The 18,594-nt window shown below is 34.4% G+C and overlaps 1 protein-coding gene across 1 annotated transcript in view; it reads right to left on the reverse strand.

Annotated features, from left to right (window-relative positions):
• MEI4 (meiotic double-stranded break formation protein 4) overlaps positions 1–18,594 on the reverse strand; it is a 70,410-nt gene that overhangs the window by 19,012 nt on the left and 32,804 nt on the right. The window lies entirely within an intron of this gene.

An 18,594-nucleotide genomic window follows, 5' to 3' on the forward strand; every position in this document is an offset into this window, starting at 1 on the left:
CACACAAACCACTACATAACTGCTCCCTCCCCACACCATGGCTATAGGAAGAAACCCCTTTCTCCTCAGAAGAAATGCCCTTCCTCTTGCCCCTGGCAATGACATGAGGCGGTATAGAATAACCTCCTACTCCTGGCTGTGCCCCCTCCTGGCTACTGTAAAAATTAATCCTGTCATGGCTGGGATCAGGACACTGAGAAAATGTAATGTGTCTAACAGGAAGGCAATGCAATGACACAAGTGTTTTTCCTGTTTATTCCCAGACTGGTTTTACTGTTCTTATTTATCAAATGTGTATGTTATGTAAGTGGTATGGTAAAGAATATAGCAAGCTGTGAAGAACAGCACAATCTGTTAGTCTAAGTCAGCAAGTAGGCTGTACAAATCTATCTCTTTGCAAAAAAAAAGTAATTCTTTGTAAGAAAATGAGACATCAGAAGCACTTTATGTACTGATTTCATTTAAAAGGACATATAAAAATCTCCTTCCCATTTTCAACTTGAAATAAAAGCTTTAGGTGCTTCACTATGGAAACCAGTTAGGGTTTGCAAACTGCAATACTGCAGGTGAGATGCACAAAAAACCCAAATCTAAGATGTGCCCTTTTCTTTAACTAACAGTACAAAGAATACCTGTTGGGGTTTTGAAATCAAGACACAAATATGAATATTTACTAAAAATTAAATGCAGTTTAGCTTCCAAAATTAGTCAATCAAAAGTATGAAGTTCTAAAACTAGAAAAATCAACAGTCTTAAAGTAAACTGTATAGTGAAATAGTAGGGAAAAATTATTAATAATCCAAAGCTGACAGAGTTGCAAAAAGATTTGAGAAAGACAGCAAAAACTCGCTGACAGCAAAAAGCCAAGCAATGACAGTGACTCACATGCCCACTTTGAGCAGTGCACCCTAACTAGGAAAACACATCTACTGCTCAGTCTCAAATATTATGTACAAGCAGGCCCACAAACTAAGCACCACAAACAGTTAGGTGGTAAGAAATGAGTTACTTTTAGAATTTACAACAGAGCTTGGTTGTGTATTATGTGTAGCATCTCCTTAAGTTTGTGACACACGTTATTTTTTCCATTTTTTTTGTGTGTATCAGACTGCAGAAAGTTGAAATTTTACACAGTCCATAGAATAAAAAAAAAAAGTAAAAAAAAAAACCTTTCTTACTTAGAAATCAATTTTCAAAGGCTTTCCTTTTGCTGTACTCATATTTTATGTCATAAGACATAGCCTTCCAAATTTGAAATGAATATCCATTCATTGGTATTTCTACAGCACAACTGCCCTTGAAGGGTTGGAAAGAATAGGTAAAACCAAACTAAATGAACGAAGTCAGATTTTCTGAACAAATATTTTTACGTAAAGTTCTTACAGCAAAGAAACACAAAAAACCCCAGAGAAGTACTTCTGCCTCTATTAAAAAAGAATTCCAAGTTCTTAATGAAAGAAAGAATCATAAAGTATCTGAAAGCCTGACTTTTAAGTCAAGAAAGGACCAAACACACCACACTGCTTGATCTGAAAGTTCCCAGAAAGTGAATTTAATTGTCTTTCAGAAATACACATAACTTTACCTTAAAGATGGCAAACTACAGAAGTCACTGTTTTTCCATGTAAGTTGCTGGTACAACAGCTGAATTTTCCAAGTACCAACACTGGAAATGAAAAAGTGTGCTCATATAAAAGTGACTTATTAAAAGAAAATGTGAAAGCACTGATAAAATATTAAATAGACTATATGTAGGAAGTAGAACAGGTGGCAATGAATGGAACTGAAGGTAAGGTAAATATTGTCATGCATGTAATTGATGAGAGAAGCTAAAAGGCTCACAGAATATCATTAAGTGCTAGAGTAAAAAACCCTGTCCCACTGAACAACCAAACAAATAAAACAATCACAAAATAGAAAAACCAAACCAAACAAAAAAAGCCCCAAAACAAACACCCCCACAAAAAAATACCCAAAAGAAAGAACTTTAAAAGATATCAGGAGAAAAAGTAAAGCCACAGATAAAAAGAAAGATACCCTACTAAAGGTAAGTAGGAAAGTAAGTAGTTATGAAAAAAATCCAAACCAGAAATAGTCTAGAATGGTTTCCGCTCTCCAATCCTGAGGGGGAAGAAAAAAAAAGATATTGCTATTCCATATGATCGTGCGGATGGAACTAAAAAACTGCAGATATAAAAAATCATCTGCAACAATCCAAGACTTCATTAGGAGATGCTCTCAAATTCCTCCCAGAGCACCTCTGCAGTATTTCTCACAATGAATATATGTCAAAACCCATATTAGAACATCAACTTTGTATATTAATTCTAGATTAACTGCTTGGAAGATCTGTTTCAACAGAATAATGCATTTGCCAAAAAGGCAGTGGAGCCTATTTGCTAGGGAATTTCCTTTATTCTAGTACAGTTTTGAATTGACTGGAACACAGTTGTGGCTCCATGTTCACATTGAATGTTATGAAAATACAAATTTTCTAGTGTAAAAAGTGTTATGTTCAATACAAACATAACATTTCATGGTTTGGACTGCAAATAAAGAATATCAAAGGAAGCAGACCTTTCTTCAACCCCAGAAAGTTCTTGGCACTAACAGATATTTGATTTAATTACAAAAACATATTTTTACTTCTACAAAGTTAATTAATTTTAGAATAGCATGAAGAAATGGAAAAATAAAATTTATTATTATGGCTAATCATTTCAGGGACCATAATTATTTCTCAAACAGTATTTGTAAGATGCCAATTTATTTTAAGTATCACAGTTCACTGCTTATGCTCCTGGATACAATTGGCAACTAATATAACCCATCTATGTTTTATTTATTAGCTTAGCAGACAGATGTGCACTTACTGAATTTCATACTAATTGCTAATATTTCCCTATAGCAACAAAGCCCTGAAGGCCTTGTTAGAAATATGTCAACGAAAAGTGGAGGTCTGTTTCTGAGTTTGCTTTTTACATGCAAATGCTTTTACACTTAAATATTCAGACCTTGGGGGGAAAAAAATCTTTTGCCAATGATAGAAACAATTATGATTGGATAAGAGAATTGTCCATAGCTGCTCCTGCCGACCTTCAATATACCGTAAGGGCAAGTAAATCAATATGCCTCAATTTCAACATAATTAAATCCATAAAAAAATCCACACTCTGCGCTGTCAACTTATTTTCATAACTATACCGATAGCTTCAAAACTTCTGAAATTCTTTGTATTTCCCATTATGCATTTGACTAAAAATCCTGAAATTTCTACTGGAGAAACAAGTTCGTTAGGAATAAATTGGTATTTTAGACTCTTGGCTTTAGAATTTTTTATTACTTTTTTAAAGCCTTCTTTGGAATTTGGAACTTAGCATAGGGAGGTAATTTAAAAGTAAGATATTACTGATAAAATGGCTACAGGCATGTTATCTTTGTCAGTGAAATTCCAGAAGTCTATCTTCTGCTGAGTCAATTAAAAAAAAAATTGGTACCTTGTGCACAGATTACAACAAAATTTGCCATGTTTGTTTCATTCCAATTCCCCTATGTGCAGAAATTCATTGGGAGCCATCACTTCTGCACACATGAACTGCACTCAGTTGCTCACAGAGAACTGAAATCTGCAAATGGATACTGATTAAGGTGGAAGAATAAAGTCACACTCTTTCCTAACACTGAACTGCTTATTCGAAGAAATAGCAGTCATGAAGAATGCATCTTTAAAGACAATACAACCAGCAAAAAATTGAGATCTTTTGGCTGGAGAGGTGGTGGTGCTACATGTAGAGTTAAAAGCAATGTTGCATGCTGCTATTCTGACAGAATTTCTCATCATTGCAGCAGTCACAGTAAAGTGTCTAAAACTGCCAGCAGAGATATTTAAAATGCCCTGCACTGGCTTCTCTGCCTTTACTTTTCAGGCAGAAGAATCAATCAGGAAGCAGCTTGAGATGACGAAAGATGTGCCAGGGTGCCAAGTCAGCAAATGATCCTTTGGCTCAATAGGCAGAACTGCTGCTCTCTGGCTTGGTAGCAGCTCTCCAGGGTGCTGTCTCAGGATCGGAGACTGATGGGCTACCAGGGGCACATGGAAAAGCAGGAGCCCTCCCAGTTACTTCCCCTGACACAGAAAGAACAGCTTTGCCATGGCAACTGTGCTATGAACTCTTCTATGTTTAGTACATCTTATTTTGGATATATCTTTCTGGGGGTTGGGTTACAACCAAAAAATTTCTTCCCCATTCCAACAGTGTTAGGAATCAATAAGACTGCATTGCTGGAGCAATCTCAAATACTCTTATCTTTGTATCCTGGTAGCCCCCCAAAATCTCTGCTTAATTTCTTCTTTGAATATCTTACACTGCAGTTTAAAACTGTTCAAACAAGAGCAGTAAGAGAAGAAAAATGTGGATGGCATGAAAACAATAATAAAGTGGTACAGATATCTTGCACTACTAAGATTTCTTTCCTCTTTAAACCAGACATTTGTGCTTGATACTGAATACATATTACTGTAATTGATGCTTTCTTACAGGAGGATACACAGTTTGAAAATGCAGTTAGACTACTTCAGGTTTGCTAAATGTGGTACACTATGTGGATGAGGAGACAGAGGAGAGAATTGTGTTTCAGAGCATCAGGTAGAAGAGACAACCAGGGCAGACATCACTGACAAGTACAGGTAGCATTAGGTAAGAGTCTGTTCCACAAACAACAGAAAATGATGAAGCCATGCCTTACACAGAGCCATAAAAATTTGTGATACAAATTAAGGGCTATGTGAAGAAGAAAAAGCAAGAATTATAAATCACTAAGAAGGATTTATAAAATCCTTCTATATAGAAGGATTCTATATAGATTCTAAATAGAAGAAAAGGAAACTCCATTATTCTTACATGAAAAAATTTTCAATTCTTGTCTTAAATATTATAATTTCTAAGTTAATTCTATTATTTCAAGAGTACCCAAACTCAGGAAGTACATAATGTTAGCACAGTATAAATGCAAAAATTTAATGTAATTTGACTGTAAAATGGAGTCTTCTAGTGATTGCAACAGATTCTGGATCTGGTCTTTAAATTTTGAATTCAGTAGTATTCAGAATTACTATTGGACCATGAGTTCTAGGAAAGATTTAGTTTCCCTTAGACAGATTTCTTCCTCAAACAAATATTTTAATAAATAGATAATACACAGCAAACAAACCAATATTTAGTCAGTACTACTGATTTGAGTTGATTAAACATAAACCTGATTGGAAAATTGCTTACAGTTCATTCATAATTTCTCTAACTTACTATACAATTATATTTTATATATTGCCCTATATAACTTTATGCAGCTGTAATACTATTTAAAAATATTCTATCAATCTTGCTTAGGGATTTTTCTTGGGTTTTGCTTTTTTTTTTTTTTTAATTAGCTGTTACTTAATTTTAGGCAATAAAATTCAGATAGAGAAAGACAAAACTCATAAGCTAGTATTAAAGAATGAGGCAAATAATAATTGTAAATGATAAACAGAATAAATAACAGCTTTCAGATTTGATGTATTAACACATTCTTAAATTCAGCATCTGGAAAAATCTGTGTAGAAAGGTGTTTGGACTAAATGACTTCTTCTGACCTCAGAATCCATGAATCAATAATATAATTTAACTTTCAAATGAATTTAAAATATTTTACAAGGAAGTTAAAAAGTAGGTCCTGAAATTGAAATGTATGCTAAAATACATTTTGAAGAACAGCTCTTATGATATAGACATATTCGAACATGAGAAAAAGGTTCTTGAGTATTATTTTGTCATTAGCATAAAGCAATCCAGAACAGCTGAAATTCTTTGAAATGCTATTCAAGTGAACACAGCTGTAATCTACTCATTACTCAGATCCTTACGTGTAACTGTGCACAACTCTCTATGGTCTTGATCAGTGATGCAGGCCAGTCTTCAGCTACTTTTTTTTCCCCCAGTTTCAAAGCCCTCTCTTAAGATTACTACTTCCTCCATCTTTAGAGATAAATTATATTATACACAGGTGTTACAGTGAATACTGAATATTAGCAGGGACATCAGAAGTAATCTGTCTGAGAAAAACAGAATTCACAGGACTCCAAATATGAAATCCCCAAAAGGCTTCCTCTGATGCAAACCAGTCACTTTTGTGCACAATACCTGTTTAACATGCCTGCCAGGACACATCTAATCTACATCCTGAATTTTTATTACTGCCTGAAGAAGAAAGTTTTAACCTCCTGCAATTTGAAATCCCGACCATGGGATGTGTTAGTAGTATTCTAATATGAGTCAAATATTGTAAATTTTCTGTAAAAAAAATTTCCTGACCTACTAGCATTAATTATTACATCCTTATTATACCAATCTCCCCAAAACTAGCATTCACACTCATAGTTAGAACAGTATTTCAATTTCTTCTAAAATTCAGAGGCAGGGGAAATCTGCTGTGTAGTTCTGCCTCCTTTTCCCCCTTTGTGAAGATTTTGCCCATAATTACTAATGTTAATATAATATATAAATAGGCAGTTAAGAGCTCAGATATATGGCTGAAAGGGGGCTGAAGTGTTTAATCCCACCCCTCACCCTGAGACAGATTCCTGTATACTTATGGCACTCCAAAAGATGCTCATCATGAATGTATTTCAGTACTTCAGTAAGTTTGACATGTAACCTTAATCACCAAGTACATTTCTTCTCGTTCATACCAGTACACAAAAGGATTACTCCTTGTGTAACAACTTTTCATTTTCTGGGAGGCAATTACACCTTCTCTTCCCCCTCAGTCCTCTCTTTTTCCAGATTATTTTATGGAAACTAACATTTTGTCAACAATATCTCTGAACACATCAAATATGCACACAAAGAATCCCCTGAAGATTACTTATAAAAGATGGAAATGCCCTTGTCTATGATTTATTTATTTTTAAATAGATGAAAAACTTTAAAAACAAACCCAAACCACAAACTAACCAATAATAATTATTTTTAGTGATTATAATTTATTTTTTGCATTTTGATCAACTCTTTCTCATATATCATATGTTGCCTAGTTATATACTAACACAATAATAATGAATACTACATTAAAATTATAATGACTATTAGTCCTCATCACAAAACACCTTTTACTGCTTGGCCTATTTAGCAACACTAGCTGTAGAAAACAGATGAATTTTGAGAAATATAATAATAATTTTTCCATTATTTCATAAGTTACATTTTCCATTATTTCCCAAGTTACACTTTTCCATTATTTCACAAGTTAACTTTAAAGTAAATTACACTTACTGATTAGTTATGCTGTATAGCAAATTACAAAATATTATTCCATAAAAAGATAAATCTGTAAGCAGTTTAATTCCCACCTGACTCTCTAAAGTCATTAGGGGAGCAGAAACTGTCTTCCTTTTTGGTAATCTTAAATCATGTACAAGGAGAATTTCAGCAGCTTTATGCTTTCCCCGAAAGTTAACTTCCTCTACTTTTTCTACAGTGGTATCTACACTCTAGAGAAACAGACGGGTTTAGAAAGAGCCGTCTTTTGCATGATAATTAATTTTTAAGAACCCGTGACCATGGAAGACTGTATCTTGAAAAACCCACAGACTGAAATTGGCTCCTACACTACAAAAACATAGGTAAGAACTTCCAAATAATTAAATTCAGACACTCAAATTTAAGTAGATTCTTCTTCCCAGCTAAGCAGAGTTGAGAAGTTCTTGAGCAACCGCCATGCAGAATAAAGTAGTGGGACACATTCCAAAGGTTGGCCAAAGCATTCACTAGCAGAATCATGAAACATAGAGGAAATTAAGGTCTATGGTTCAGACAATGTTCTTTAATACTGCAAATAATGATATTATTTATTTTTTAGAGTTTCCTAATGTACTACTAGCTCCCTGCTTTTACTAGGAATGGCAGTTTTAAATCCATATAATGGCACTACAATCCTAATTTGTTTCTTTTATGCCTACAGGTGTTTGGCTGTGATTTGGTTTTTTTGGTTTGTTTTTCTTTTTGAAAAGGGTTCTTGCTTCTGTTACTATAGAGAATGGATGATGCTCAATTAGAAGAAATATTATTCAGTATTTTTTCTGTTCTTGTTATATGCATGGGCATGAAACATGTAGTATTCTGTCTCTGCTCTGAAGACAGAATTAATACTTTTTTTTCTCTTATGACAATCATTGCTATAATCCCACACATACCACAAATATTACTTTAACTTCATAAATGCTTTTAGAGTGACGTAGTGATTTTCTACTTTTAAGAAAGAATCTTTCCAATGTAGCTGCTAATGTATTCATGGCTGTCCAGGACATGAGTTTACAATGCCTGCTATTACACAGAAATGCACGCATTCAAAGCAAAGCCCATGCTGGCTTCTGTGAAAACTGTGGACACTTATGTCTTCCTCTTCACAGAGAAAAATGGTCTGAGAAAGAAAACAAAGTTTCAGTCTAAATGGTAAACATTTTCCAAATTTACAAACTGAAAAAACCCTCTAATGATAGAAAACGCTATCATTTACCTGATCTGCAATGTGGGTGAATTTTACTGTGTGAGAATTGATTATTTTGTCTTGCTTCTGAGAGAGAAAAGTATTCTTTTCACATTATACCTGAAAATTTATTCTGTTTTCAGCAGATGGTACAATAATGTCTTTCAACAATACAGCATTTATCTGACAGAAGCACAACCCACTAGTCTAATTTTGCTATCAATATTGGAAATACTAACTGGAATTATACACCATTTACTTTTGAGAAAAACATATCTATTATCTAGAATTACTTCTTATTTTCAGTGAGAAAGAGTTTTCAAGCTTAAAAGTGCCTTGCCCTCTTCAGCCCCAAACTTCTGGTATTACCCTCTCCTGGCTACTCTGGAGCTAAGAGTCTGTGAAAGACATACAAGGTTTGGTATGTAATCAGGTTTGAGAAGTAAAAGGAAGGTAATTGTAATGGGGTTTAGGTGGCTGGAAGGGAGGTGTGGTAACATCAAAGACCTAGCAGTAGCACAATAGTAGCAGACAATGAGAATATCTAGATGGATACAGAAGGGACGTTAAACACAGAGAAGGATCACCATGTTGATGACTCCTGCTCCTGGCAAGCTCTAGATGTAATTTGAGTTCTCAGTAATACTTGGTCATTTACCTGGTCCCTCTGCATGACCTAAACAGCAGGGTCATGCAGAGGGACCTCCTTCTGAAACAAAAAAAAATGTATGTTCTCTGACATAAGTGGACACAAAGAAAGGTTCATCAAGCTTATCATATAAGCTGCATGCTTCCTAACTAAACTACACATCCAGGTGAAAAACAAAACAGCTCCTAAAAGATCCGAGTACTCCAGTTTCTAGAAAAATAATTTTGCTAGCTTGCTCAAGTTATTCAAGACCCTTCTTAAAATCAGGCAAGTTCTAAATTAAACAGAGAGAGAAGCTAATGTGTTGCTTTCCTTGAAACTTCTTCCTTTGTTAAAACAATTTAAAAATAATAAGAGAAAAGATATGGAATGTACTTAAATATAATTAGTTCTAGCTGTTATTCAAGGTCCCTCTGAAATATCTTTCAGCCCTGGAAGGCGAAGGGCTAATTAAGTGGGTTATGTGCTATCCTCCAAGATTCTTAGGTGAATGAAGGCTTTTCTACAGGATGTTTGAGAAAAATTAGGAGTTTCAGAGCATGTCTCAATATTCACCTTATGTTTCCATAAACTGATAATTACACCTTCACTAGTTTGTAACTCCTAGAGTGTTACTGAAGCTCCTATAAGCTTTCCTGAACAGTATTACTCCTTCATAGGTAGAAAAATGACTTGTCCCTACATGACTTAACATCTTTTCTTTTAGGAACTCAACTAATTTGCAACTATAATCTTGCTTTTAGAAAATTTATCAAACACAGTAGGTTTAGAGATGACACAACAGCAGAAGTGATGGACACACAGAGGAAACACCAGAGCATTGTGCTACCATTCAGAATGCTCTCAAAAGGCTGGAGAAACTGGCCAAAAGAAATCCTGAGTTGCTACAAATAGAAGTGCAAAAAATGCTTTGAGCAGGTTGTTATACTAGATAATTTCCAGATGTTGTTTCCAACCTTTTCCATTCCCTACTTCGATGATCATTCAACGAATTTACTCTGTTTAAGTTAATCAACAGGACTGAATCATAGGTAAAATAATCAAATTGTGTAGGAAGAACTCAAAATGGTTAACTTATTCAGTTACTCTAAACTATGCTTTTTTTATAAATTATGCCAATAGGCAGAAATGCTACTTAAATTTTTAACTCTATTACTCCACTCTCTCATATTTATCATACACAATTCGCCATAATATTCTGTATAAAATGTTGCAGCTAGGCTTAGTAAAAGATCTTTGATTAAATGATAAGGCTCCATAAAGCATTCTTGAAAACTGCAAGTTCAGCCAGAAGTTTAATAATCTGAAAACTCAAGAGGCACTAGTACTAACTTTTAATGAAAGAATTAATTACAAAGATGAAACAGAGCCCAAATGATCTTGTTTCAAGACAATACACCCAGAGGTTTAATTGGTCTTTGCCAACTCAATTCCAGGAATGACAGATGCCAAGAAATTCAAAACGTACAAGCTACATCTTCAAAGTCTGCACTATATTCATGCAACCTGATGTGTCATTATCTGTGAGAAAGAAGAAATAAACATATATTTTTCTTCTATTTTTCTCATTTTTCTGCTCTATGCATTTGACTTTTCCCTATGTGAATTGCTATTGCAATCGAGTGAAAAGAATCCTTTCTTAAATAAAAGGAAGCTAAACTGGAGTGGATTCAAGAAGGTTGGTGCTACATGCATTTCAAATGTATACTTTAGCAGAAAAGAAATAATTCTACAGGACATGCAACACAAATTGTGCTGCCATAAATTCTTCTGTAATAGTATATGAGTGCAAGTGTGCATTGACAATTGCGGTTCAACTCAGCAGAGGTATCTGGTCACCTGCCTTTCATACAAGTTCAAGACTGCAACCAGCAATGTCTTAATCCTCAATGTAATCAAGCCATATAAATCATATATTCTGCCTGAGAACACTTCAGCTTCTCTTTCAGGAACACCTCCAGCTTCAGCAAAACGTCCTCTGCTGCGCAAATCTTGGACATCCAAGCCTTACACGAATCCAGCAACTAATACAATTAACACACAGATCTAAACACACTTAGCTGCTGCTGTCCTTCTGCCTCACCACAAACCTAGTCCAGTATCCCATTCCCAGATCTCCAAAGTCCCTATGAGTCCCAGTAAACTCACTCTGACACTTAGGTCCACCAATAAATTAGCTGCACTGATTCAGTTGTGGACTGGGGCTACATCATCAGTGCCTACCTAAAATGGAACTCTCAGATCCCTAAGTCCTCAGCACAACAACTTTAAATCTATCTCTGATATCTTCTATAAAGATGTTCAGCTTTATCTCATCCCAACCTATCTCCCTAAATTAAATCTACACCAGAAATATTGTCAATGTAGCAATGAATAGGAGTTGCTGATGACACCAGTTGTGGAACCCACTTTTCCCTCTGGGCACAGAATTAGTTATGGTTGGCTGTCTTGCCAGATCAAGCCTCAATCAGCCAGGGAGAGTGCTGTCACCCAATATATATACTAATTTTAAAATATGCTATGGAACCAGATTTCATCTTCCACGTCTCAGCCATGCAAACCATAATTTCAATCTTAGCTACGAAGCAAACTCTATGCAGCTGATACCTTTCACCCCGATATAAACCTGCTCTGTAACTTCTTCATCAGTTAAATCCATGAAAGACAAATTCTGCTTGTTTCAGAGCCAAACTTGGGACAGCAGCTCCTTCTGACTGTGGCAGCAGCACTTAAACATTTTAGAGAGCACCAAACAAACATCAGTTAATCTTCTTGGTCTTTAAAAAAGTGATGGCTGTGCATAAGCTCTATAGGTAGACAAACACTGCTTTAAATGTATTTTTAGCAAAACCAAATGAAACCAACAAAGGAGGTTCCAAGGGGCCAAGCTGACGTTATAAGTCATTATATACAGATCTTTCACACATGTTTAGAAAGATAAGTGTGCGCAAAGCTGAGACATCCAAGATACTGATGTGTCCTGTAAAATGAAAAGAATGTTTTGAAAGAAAGATGGAGTCATGAGTTTACACTAATATCTCTACAATTCCATAATTTCCACTTACATTTTACTTCATTCATTTAAGGTCTTAAAAAGAGTTTAATTATAAGCTGTAGTTACTCTTAAAACAAAAAAATCATTTTATCAGTGATTCCCAGTTAGAAATTCTTGGACTACAACTCTTTATTTTTCCATTTTATGAAGATGTGGAATACTAAAGCAGCAAACAGACTGCAAAGCCACTGACACAGGAACTGTGCATTTATAATATATCCCAGAAAAGCATTTAGTGAAACTGTGTTAAAAGCATGCATAATGAGGACGTTAAACAATTCTCTAAAATCAAAAGCCAAAGGTAAATCTGTAAAAAATCTGTCACCTATCCCGGAAATTGAACTCTTAAGAGCACATATGGTATATATATGCTATTGACATAGACAACTGCAATACCCAAAAAGCATTAAGGAAGCAGTGCTCAATTTTCTGTAACGTCATTCCATTTTGCAAATCATTTTCTGTAAGCAGGAATGCTCAATGAAGAAGGGAGCCTAAGAGGAACAGAAAAGCTATCTACTTGAAGACACAGGTTTAAGTAAAAATCAAATGGTCTTCCAGACTAGCAGGTATACAGCACATGCCACAAAAATCTGAAATTTTGTCCTTATTCATGTTCTGCTTTCAGGCATGTAAAAGAACTAAATGAGCTGTAAAGAAAGCAATAGAAAAAGGACAGTATGAACACTGAGAATAAGGAAGCAAAAGCAGCATCAACCCACATTTTAAAAAAGGTGTAATGAAAGCTTAACTGCACCAGAAATTCAAATAGGCAATTTAATTTAATTTATAATCATGTGGGGTTTTTTTTTTGTTTTGTTTTGTTTGTTTTTTTTTTCTTTTGTTGTGTTTTGGCTTATGGGATTTTTTTAGTTTTAGTTTTTTGGGTTTTTTTTTAAGCCTGAATTTTGTGCACAGTTTGAAACAAGATTTCCAGAAATAATACTTAGTAACTTTTTGAGCTATATTTTGGTATGTTTAATTAAACATTTTTCCTTTTCCAGTACTATGTTTCCATGAATGACATGATTCACCAATATTAAGAGTAATAATACCCTAGTCGACAGTTCTCCTCATGTAATCGATATTTGCTGCTTCTGTTCCCAAACACATCTGAGGTTTTCTGATTACATGTCATCCTCAATTTTGCCAAGCACCTAACTGTAGTCAAAGCCTTGCTACCTTTTAGTTCTGTAGGAACACTTCTAAACTCCTTTCTACTTAATGGTATCATTTCAAGATAATATGAGAGGGAAGAGAACACTGCATGAACCATTTGTCATTTTCCAGTTCTGTCTGACATATAAGCATCTTAAAATCTAATCTGTAATAGCGGATGACATATGTAACAAAAGCAGGTATACACTTCAAAGTTGTATGGCACTCTTTTGGCATATACCAAGTCTTGACTGATTCTCTCATTCCTGCCTTTCAGGGAAGAGATTTACATATTCCCAAAACCGTATCTCCACACTAGGTTTATAAGAAAAAAATGAAGATCCACTACTTATTTTATCCATGCATTATTTCCTTAGTTATAAGTAGCACCAGCAGTTGCATGGAATAAAAATTACATTACATTTACTCAGAGCACTATTTTGCAGCATCTTTAAGAATTCACAATTTGAAATATACTAAAATCTCTGCTTACAAGCATAACAAGAAAGAAATTACATCTCAGAAAGGATGAACAGATGTCCAGATGCAAGTTAAATTATTTTCATAAGGTCTACATAACACCAATCTCTTTTTTTTAGCTAGGTGAAGTATTATTAATCTGATGCATCAGCAAAAGTCAACAGTAGAAATTATAAAAAGCCAAATATACTTGTTAGCCATTTTAGTACCTCAAACAACAGCAGACTGCAAAAGGTATTTAGCTTCTCTATCTGCATAATAGTCTCAGTAGTTTTTTTCTAATTAACTATTTTAGCCATTTTCTATCATAGTTGAGAAAAAATAGTATAGCTTTTTTTCTAACCCATAGGAAACCTTTATTGCAATGTGTATAAATGTATGTTTGAAGAGATTAGACATACTGCATAAATGAAGTAAACTTCCTGAAAAGAGGAACTTGTCTGAAGAATTCTCCACATCACATCAGACACACTTGCCTTTGGAATAAAGCATGTGGTGTGTATCACACCTGCCCAGAGCAACCATTGGATACAGAATGGATGCAAGGAGAAAGGCTTACGAAGACAAGCTCTGGCATTAATAGCTCAGTTCTCAGCACTTTAAGCCTTTTGATCATCTAGCTGAACCCAGCTACAGGAAAACTCCATTTTCCCTGATGAACTGATTACCACCTGAGCTAGTCCAACTTGACATTCACAAAGCCTCTAATTTGCAAGCCAGCTAGGGAAAAAAAAAAGGCTCTCCAGCCACAGGAATATTTCAGCCCTTAATTTGCTTCCATATAGAGCTGTTCCTGTGCAGTTTGACATTCCAGTGACATGCCTGTTAGCTACACAGTGCTGAATAGCAATGAAAATCTCAGGAAATACTCAAAACCATAGTGCTTCTGTGCTCCCCTTGGTTCTTTTTCTGCCTCAATACACTGCCTGCATAGACTGCTGGTTTTACAGTCTTCCTGCTCAGAGGTACATGCATCAGACACACCATGGCTGAATACATCTTACAAGAAGCTCCAATCTACATATCCTCTACAATCCATCATCATCAATCACCAGCCTCTTGTGGCCACTAATAGAATTCAAATATATGATAACTAAGTTAACTTAACTTATTAGTTACAGTAACTAAAATATAACTTGCTCCAAACATCTAATAACGTTATTTACATAAGTTTGTCAGTGTACAGACAGAAGTATGCTTTGCATGACTACCTGTTTAAATGTTCTGCAGGATCAGGTCTTCACTCAAATAACATCTCTTGCCCAGATCACCCAAAAAGACATTTTTGTAGAGATATTATGGGATTTTTGTCCCTTAACTTTGGACTATTTAACATAAATATCTGCATTTCAGGTTATCAACCTAGATGTCCTTTCTCATAGCCAGAAGAAAGACGAAAACAACTCTGCGACCAATTATCATAATTATGTAAGAGGACATAGGTTGGACAAGAAATTACTTTTCCCCTCCATTGACTACAATGGAAAGTTAAAGTAAGAAAGTCAGATGGAAATATCATAGAAATCTGAATTCAAGTGAGACAAATATCACCTTATGTCTAACTCCTTTGGCTCTTTTGAGTCAAAGATGTTTTGTTGTAATGAGCCCGATTCTCAAGAATTTATGTAACATACAACAAAACCTTGCATGACTATCTATCATCATGTTGGCAAATTTTTAGCTAATCTTAGCTGCTTGTTTGACTTTTGCAAGAAGCAGACAGCAAGGTCTACTACATACACCTAAACTAAAGAGGATTAATCTCACCCTTTATACCCTCTGTCATTCACTCCAGGTGAGAAGTCAGCACCCACATCTGAATTTGGACTTAATGCTTACATATAATATTGAGATTTACATATAATTTGGTGCTTTGATTACAAAACCCCAAACAAACAGCTATACAGTGTAGAGCTTTTGTGATAAAACTATTTTTAAAGTTTCAAAAAAGTAAAAACTTTATACAGAAAGTACTGTGATATAAACTTAGGGTTATGCTACCCAAGCTATGCATCAGCAAATACTGAATAACAGAGTTTTCCAAAATCTCATAGTGTATCTTTCTTTCCTATTTCCAAGTCTGTTTTCTGGTTTCTAATTTTCTTTTTCAGAATTCTTGGAATTAATACTGAGGAGGTCAGAAATGAGCAGTAAACCCAGTAAACCACTATGTGCTTTCCATTTCTGGCCTTTTGTCTTTGAAAGTTATCATAAAGGAAAATCTGCTATCATGAGAGGAGCTCAACATTTGAAAATTAATCCATCTTCCACAATATCTGAAATCTTAGATTCTGAAATCTTAGTTTCTTACAGTTCTATCTGTTCTGCAGCAGAAATCCAATTGGGGATCAAAAAATTTCTATTTCATAATAACTTAAGGTTCAATTACAGTATTCTCATAAATTTTATTTATGACGCATGAAAACTTCCTATTATACATAAAATTCAAAAGACCATATATAACATCTGTAAAAATAAAGAGATCCAAGTGAGTTTATATTAATATGCTTTTGCCTAGAATTCAGCACGCTGGTGTCAGCAAAGCACTTAAGTATGAGCTTTACTTTGAGCCCACGATGAAGTACTTAAATGAATTAAAGCAAACTACTAACTTGCTTAAGAGTTTAGTAACATAAAAATCATCTTAACTGTGTGGAAAATCAGGATAACTATACTGTTTTACACGCTCCATAATTACTTTTAATTTCCATATTAATATGTGGAAATACTGTATACAAAATGTTATGATTCATGTATTTGACATTAATGTGCCTATTGTAAGATTAAAGGATTTAACCAATTAGACAACAATTTAAAAATATTCAGAGTAATCTCTGTACTTTTCTCTTGTATTTTATTAGAAACACTCTCCAATAGACAACCTAATTTTTTAATTTGTAAAGCATGGGGCACAGATAGCACTTTGGAACTGTGGGTCATAGAATGATGAGCTTGTTCCAAGAGGACACAGTTACAAACTCTCTAAAATCAGTCAGAATTCAAAAGTAAAATATTTTCAATTTTTATCAAAGATGTATACACAAACCTGCAAGGGGCTGAGCTGAGCACACTTCCTACTGAAGATACGATGGAATATAAAGTTGCATATTCTTGAATTCATGCATATGGCAAACTACTTGGAAGTTAGGTCAAGTCTTAATGAGAAAATTAAAATAGAAATGTTGAGCTATCTAGATGATTCACTTAGAAAAATTAAAAGGAATGTTGTTTTTATTCCAAGTCAGTGTTGAAAACCATCTTCAATTAAAAAAAAAAAAATACTAGAAAAAAATAAAACAGATATTTGCTTGGATGACTAAGCTATTTTTTTCAATTTCTGTTTTCCATCAATGTTCAAAAGTTAATTGCAACCTAACCTGGATACATGCCTTAGATAATTCTTTATTTCTCCTGTGTGACAACAACAATAAAACTAACTAACAATGAAGCAAAACTAACCTCATGTATTTCCACACCTCTAATCATAGCTAAAATTAAGAATCTCTAATTTGATTGTTTTAAATGGGAGATACTCTTTGCAATTAACAGTGGTTTTGCTTAAGTAACAGAACACAATTAGAATACTTGTCAGCTAATGAAGTTTGATTATATGAAGTATTATCTTTCTCCAAACTCTAATTTAAGTATTTATGAGGAGGTTTTATTTTTAAGCTGGTGGTTTTTATATATTTTTATATCAGTTTTTCAAGCTGATATTGTATCATTAGATTTGATTATAAAACAAACAAAAAAAAAATACTTCAGTCCTTTTTAGAATCATATCTACCAGAAGTCATGCTAGACAAATTCAGAAACATTTGGAAGCAGGTATATAACTCAGGCCATCACAATTGAGTCCTATTGTGATCTATTTCCAGAATATTATCACATGCAGAATATATGAGGGTTTGTAAATGAACATGATACATCTATTAGGACTAAATGCAAGAATGCATGAACTTTAAAACCACTGATTTCACCACAAGCTAAGCAAACCAGAACTTGAGTTACTTTCCCTACATGTACTGCAGCTTTTCAAAGTCCTACAGAGTGTCAGCTACAGATTGACAGATGCCCAGCTCCTGAGGCTTCACCAAATATGAAAGCAATAAAAATAATTACAGTATGGCAAGGTTAAGCAGTTACATAGTAACTAACTCAGCAAAGCACAGTGCTCAGTATGAGCTTGACATCACTGTGGAGAACTGAAAGGTTCTGCATTGCCACAGGCAAAACTCTGAAAAGAAAGATGACTAATTCTGTTAAACAGGTGAGATTTAATAATGTTTAAATGAACAGCTGCTTTAAACTTAAAAAAACAATTATTGTTTTTAATTACACTCTTCCCTATCCTTACAATTGTCAAAAGTCTGTTGACTTTTGGTTGCCATCAATAAATCTTGTTTGCTAACAGTAACCTAAAATAAGGCACAGCTCATTGTCTGATTCTTTCAAAACTGGCATTTTCAGAATATGATTCAAACACTGGAAATTTGGGTTGGCAATCACATACTCCTTCTCCAACAGTCAAAACTTACTACTGCACCATATCCTAGAGAGAAAAAGTTAAGACTGCTTGAGCAACACTTAAGCCTTTTGTTAAATTACACCACTGCAAAATAAATCTATGGTGAATGTTTTTGATATGTAGCAATAAATTTATTTTCCACCAATAAAAAGTTTTAAGGATAGTGTAAAATTAAGTTGCAATCCCAAGTGAAGCTGAACA

The sequence above is a fragment of the Haemorhous mexicanus genome, chromosome 3 (assembly GCF_027477595.1).
Source record: "Haemorhous mexicanus isolate bHaeMex1 chromosome 3, bHaeMex1.pri, whole genome shotgun sequence".
Lineage (NCBI taxonomy): Eukaryota > Metazoa > Chordata > Aves > Passeriformes > Fringillidae > Haemorhous > Haemorhous mexicanus.